The sequence below is a fragment of the Amblyomma maculatum genome, chromosome 1 (assembly GCF_055883805.1).
Source record: "Amblyomma maculatum isolate TAMU_Amacu chromosome 1, ASM5588380v1, whole genome shotgun sequence".
NCBI lineage: Eukaryota > Metazoa > Arthropoda > Arachnida > Ixodida > Ixodidae > Amblyomma > Amblyomma maculatum.
In genome coordinates this window covers 397,815,200-397,821,569 of record NC_139344.1, presented here as the reverse complement: position 1 = coordinate 397,821,569, position 6,370 = coordinate 397,815,200, and the positions used below count along the sequence as shown (strand labels likewise).

Genomic DNA, 6,370 nt, shown 5'->3' with positions numbered 1-6,370 from the left:
CGAAAACTTTCGAAAGCTATCACGGGCCAGGGTTCGTAAAAAGCAAACATGTGACGAGCTCCTGTCTGGCCTGGTGCTTGCCTAACTTTGTCCAGCCGCAGGAATGCCCCGTAGAATGCGTCTAAGCAGGAACATTCGCTGTTGCGGCATATGTGGTTCCATAAGTCCTGTTAAAGGGACGCTCTGAGAAACAAACGCTATAAAATTTGCGTTGTTTGTAAAATCAATCATACGCTTTTTTCGGGTTTGGTATAATTTTTTTTTTCTCTTGCAGCAAAGGACACATTTATTGATCACCTTCCGAAAATTTCCGGCCACCTTCAGAAAGGTTGTCGCGTCTGTGCTCTCATAGCGAACCACGGACTTCTTTTTTTTTTTTTTTTTTATCTCGTCGAAGTGAAAGCGGATGACGACGCCGTTGAGGCGGAAGCGGACTGTCGACATCCGACCTGTTCTTCCCGCCTAGTACTTGGATAAATAAGACAAGCGTTCACTGGAGCGCCTCTGGGCATCGGCGTTGGTAAAAGAAAGGTGCGCGGCAGTAACGTTATTTACGCCAATATCGCAGCGGTTCTGCACGAGCACTCAAATGTTCACCGTTGTTCCGACGATATGCCGGACACTTCCTAGGTGAGTCTCTAACTGCGACTGGCACCATCGACAGGAAAATGCATGCCGCCATTCTCAATACATAGCTACCGGCAAGGGAGGTCGATCCGTGCCGATCTGCGAACGACGCGTCTGGAAGGTTAGAATTTACTACGGATTTGAAACACCACATATCAAGTTCCTTTCGCTGCCAAATCCTCACTTGACACCATATTACGCGGAGCGATTGGATGGCATCACGGGTGCAACCATGAATATATTGATTTTGACCGTCGTGTGAATGGTTGCGTGAGCCTAGCATTCCTTTTGTCAGCGAATGTTTTGCATGTCTGTCGGACCTGTGCTGCACTCCTACTAGGAATGTGGCTGCTGCACTTTGCAAGGTTTTCCGCAACGTGCGTTTCTCTGGAACAAAGCCTTCCACAGAATAAAAAGCGAACTCTGACCAACAGAAGTAACCCTTTGCTGAGGTAGACAACATGTTTTTAATTCAGTTATTTGTTCGGAGCAATCCTTGTGTAAGTTTTATACTATGACAGAGTTATGTCACGCGTGGGGAATTGCCACAAAGCGCAAATGTTGCTTCCATCGTGAATGACCGCGAGACACGGTTTGATTATTAATCTCGTTTAGAACCGCCTAAGCCTCTGATATAAGTAAATGCTCCTTTGCCTTTTTGAAAGTTCCTAGTCATCTTGCACTATTCGCGCACAATGTCAGAGCTATTAAGCGAATAGAGAATTCATACACAACTCATAAAGTTCTCTTTTAATGCTAGCTCTTTGTGAGCGTTGTCTCCTCACTGCCCTTTCTTAGCTCATTACGCCAATCATTACGCCAAAGTTGTATGTCACTTTGTGAACACCGGGAGAAGGTGCGAGTGTTTATCTAGAGGCACAATAACCCTTAGCTCGCTTCTGTCAGTGGTTTTCGTGTTTGGCATACAACTGTGAAAACTCATCGCAAGAGCAGCAAGCCAGCTATGTTGCAGCCCATGGTATGCTCCAATCGTGAATCCACTCGTGAATCCAGCCGAAATTTTCCGCGTCGTCTGAGAAACGATTTGAAAATGCATAATCAAAAATGGTGGACAAATTCTGAGAAAGATACTTTGAATCGAGTTATTTAGATGTTGTATAACTGCAAAAAACTATCGGTATATCCGGAGATCCTGCTCGGACAAGATTGTAGTTATTTTGTTGTTTATTTTAAAATATGCCACTGGTTTCATGTCATACTCCGGATTTCTCGTTGTGAACGCAGGACGAACTTCAGAAACAAAATTTCGCAGCGTATCGGAATATTGGACCATTTCTATCAATGTATGTTCGTGAAATATCTTACTCCATAGTTCCCTTCACGATTATTTAGAAACACAATCTATTGGTTTTCTATGGCAGTCTTAACTACTCATGAGCGCATCCAAACTTCAGAAACAAAATTTTGCAACGCATTGGAAACGCCGACCATCTCCATCAATATGTGCGCAACAGCATTAAATATCGTGCAATATTCCATTGTTTGTTTCCTGACATTAAACGGCGTCCCTGAAAGCTGAACTTTGGTCGCAGGACAAATTGTGCATCTGGTATGTGTCCTGCAGCCGTAGTTGCCAACAGCATTTCGTCTGCGTTGATGGTATATATGCTTATGCGGCTTACCTTTCAGATTCAGGAAAGTGAAATTGAGTTCATCCGCATCTCTCCCCGTGTTCCTGATACGTCGTACCCCCTCAAGAAAGTCGTTAAATTATCGCATGCCTTGCGATATAAGCAGATTTTGAACATTTTTTTTTTTTTTTTGTAAGCGTCTGCTGACATTTGTACTGCAGCAATGCATTTATATTTTCACCTTCCTTTCTTAGAAGATTTTTGTCTGTCCACACGTCTACTCGACGACAAAATAATGACTATTCCGAACGATTATTTCCAAACAGGCTACTATCACTTCTGCCAGCAGACGAAAGAGAGCGGAAAACAAAATGAGAAAGAAGCGATTTAAAGAATAGGCTGTTCGCAGCAACTGCATACACCGAAGGAACTGCTACACCTACAGAGCATGCTATAGGCTCACCACCAGGCAGACATCTCCAGTTTCCATTATAGTCTCTCTCTCTCTCTCTCTCTCTCTCTCTCTCTCTCTCTCTCTCTCTCTCTCTCTCTCTCTCTCTCTCTCTCTCTCCTAACATTCAATATGCCCTCCATTTCTACTGGTATGCAGATCTTAGCAGTTTACGCAAATTAATCTTGCTCATTTACCAGTTCGCTTGCAGCCAGTGCGACATTAACAACCATAGCGTAGCTGAAAATTGACTCTAATCGCGTACACTGCAAAGCATAGGAATCAAGGACTCGTATAAAAATGCCATACCAGAGATAAATTTTGTATACTTAAGAATGCACAATATCCCCCACGAGATGACGAAAGAGAGGAAAGCATAGCTGCGTTTTGCGCTTTTAGAACGGAGTTTTTCTTCTTTATGATGTGTTTTCTATGTGCTTCGAGCGTAAGCTCGTCGCCTTCTTAGGCACCGTGCTTGTATATAGTGTACGCGTTTCTCTCTTCGAGTACAGTAGATTTTTGTCAAGGTGTCTCGTCACTTGCTTAAAATATCTATAGATATAATTGCGCCAACGCTATAGTGTCCCTCTTCCTGCCTTGCATGCGCCAGAATTCACCTCATCTGGAACGCGTGACACCCTTTTTATCGAGGTTAGGTATGCTTCACCTCAATGCTTCATGCCCTGTAAATAATTGTGCAAAAGGAAATTTTGAAAACTGAATGTATATTTTAGTTCGTGGGATATTGTAGCAAAACTTATCAACAAGGTTTCCGTCTATATGCATGCACGTGAAGGGTAGTATAACATGAAGTTTCAGCACCTTATTATTTTCAGTGACGCCACAATTGCGGCAACATGCCATGTGGAAAGCCAACCTAACAAACTATATGACAACTATGACAGGGGTTTATCAGAGATTAAAACTAATACTTGCGACGAGACGCTGATAGCAAGCATGGCTCCAAGCAGACGCGTCCTATAGACGCCTCATCTTCGCTGCCTGCTTACCTGCTTACCTGCTTACCTTTATAAACAAGTGCATGAAGGTTTCATTACTGACAACCTTCCTAGTCTGATTACTCTGATATCCAACGTTTCAGCGAATAGACTTGTGAATAACAGCCTGAGGGGCTAGTTGGTGCATGATAAAATGAAAGGCGGCGCATCAAAAACACAAACAAGAAAAACACGCATGTGGTGTTTCTTTCTTGTTTGTGTCCTTGTTGCGCCGCCATTCATTTCATAATGGACTTGTCTTTGTCTTGTTTCTGGCCAAACAAAGACATGCCCACTTGTCGAAACATTGGCTATCTTACTGAGCCCGTACTGAGGATGTCGGGCGCGAGGCAAGGAAACACCTATTTACTTCTTTCGTCGCCACCTCGTTTTAAGAAGCACTTTTGTGAACTGAATAATAACTGTAAATGGCGTTTAGGTGAGTGCCGCCATCTAAAGGAAAGCTGTACATTTCTTCCTATTCGAAAGAAAAAATTTTGTCTTGGTACCATATTAGGGCAGTCTGTGGAGCAAATCAGCTGCTTTGTTCAACAAGGCAGTTAATCAGTGGGGTTTTAGCAGATAGTAAAGTACTTTTACTTAATCTAAGGGTTTGAAATTTTCCAGTATCTCTAAAAAGGATCAACATATCGAAGCTTAAACTATGTTACACCATGTTAAAGGAAACCCTCGGAGGCAAACGGCGTAATTTAAATGTACAGTAGCGAGTAAGCATAAAACACGTAGCCGGTGACGAAGCTTGGGAAAACATCTAAACGCCATTTAATAACAGTGACACATGCATGCCGACAAAATGGAGGACCACCAGAATTGCCTAGGTCCCTCGATCATAGATAGCTGTTGCTAGATGACATTGAAATGCAGTTATCTTGAGCTCTGCCACCGGCTACATGTTATATACCACTTTTGCTCACGACTGTACGTGTAATTACGTTTAGCATTTAAGGCAAGCCATGCAAAAGAAATATTTTCAGGTTTAATAAATATTCATAGTTGAGAAACGTTTTTAATTTTGCTTGTTTGAGCCCATAACTAATTTGCCTGCAGAGTTGTTGTTGTTAATTGCAATCGGCAGCTACAACGTTAAAACCTTATCATCTAAGGTAGAGCACAATGTCTCGGTGTACAAGGCCGAAACGCCCTTAGCCAGGACTGGTACGTGCACTGGATCTTTCCCACTACGCGATGGTTGCTGACGCTTTCTTTATTTGCTACTCACGATAGACCGGAGAAAATCCACTATTCGCACTGAGTCCGCGAGAAAGAATTATTGAAGTGAAACCGTTCGTCAAAGATGTGCAATCTACCCTGACATGGCTACGGGTTTTATTTAGAAAAAGACAAGATGGGCGGTATAAGACTCTGATAGTATGAACACGGAAACGTTGGGGATGGCGAGGAAAATACGTACCAGGAAAATTTTGAGGAAGTAACAAATGTCATCAAATAGCAATTACGGGAGTTGGGAGGCACTTTTTTATTCAAACCCTTTACGTACTTTTTGCAAATTTTGTATGCCATGTTACGCAGAACATAAAAACTGTCTCGTTTACTTTTTAAAAAATAATCAGTAATACCCAGAAGAAACTCGGTACTGTGAAAGCTAGCCATCTACCTCATGCGCTTTGGTGTAATGCAAATTCAAACACATTGGTGATACTAGAGGCTTGCACATGACGTCACGGACGGCTCAAACGGTCCTCATAGCTTTTCTTGAAAGGTGGTTTAAGTGACCGTGAGGCTTGCACTGTTTCTGGTGTATAGTAGCCACGTACTATCAAAGGTTTCTAGAATGCGCTAACAACAACTTCGGCGCATGTAATGATCAGCTGGCAGCTTGATACTATACCTGTGGAGATAAAAGCAAAACCCACTATCTCTGTTATGTGTACGACGCGTATTCAGGCTTATTCAGGCGCCCTTTAGCATGCATTGCACCTATATCCCTGGATGGCAATCGTGCGTCCCTGAGACTTTTGTACCGTGCTGTACATGTAGCCCTTCCCATGCTTTTCTGTGCAGGTGATTCTGTACGCACGTTCGAAGATGACTGAAGAGCATGGAGGGCGAGCTGATTGCTTTCGTTGTGATTGGCCTGGCGATGGTTCTTCTCAGTGTAAGGTGCTGCTGGGTCATAGTGAAGATATGGACCATGCCGCCGTCCAGGGATGTCAGCGTGCGAGAACAGTCAGAAGAACAGGATTGTGATATCGAGGCCGCTGTAAGGGACAACGCCGTGACATGAACAGGCCCGCGGTAGCCTGTCTTCCATGAAATCCTGACGCAGGACGCTTCTTATAGACGTGCAATGTTGTTTTGTTTGGTGATTTGCGTGCTCGTGCAAATAATAGTGTCAACAGCGCTGGTGTGTATGCTCTTTATTTTTTAGGAACAGCAAAATTTTACAAGTTTTCTTATTTTAAATAGCATTAGTATTTCAACGTAGCATTTTGTCATCCACCGCTGTGTCGTAATTCCAGCAAACATGCAGAATGCTAGACGCATGGCACATGAGAAATGTTCGTGCTTCAACTTTTGGTCTCAATCTGGGTGCTAGATTTGTCATCACTTTGCCCTTGCCGGTCAGTGGCACCTACGGCTTTCCTGGACGTAAGCAACGGCTCTGAAGTGTTTATAACTGACATGTAACCAAGCGTATGCATAATCGTTTGGCAACTGTG

The 6,370-nt window shown here is 43.3% G+C and overlaps 1 long non-coding RNA gene across 1 annotated transcript; it reads left to right on the top strand.

Annotated features, from left to right (window-relative positions):
- Positions 1 to 472: 472 nt before the first annotated feature.
- Positions 473 to 6,051, top strand: LOC146208666 (uncharacterized). Its single transcript, XR_014705364.1, has 2 exons — positions 473 to 630; positions 5,712 to 6,051. It is a non-coding gene; the product is annotated as an uncharacterized LOC146208666 (long non-coding RNA).
- Positions 6,052 to 6,370: the final 319 nt, after the last annotated feature.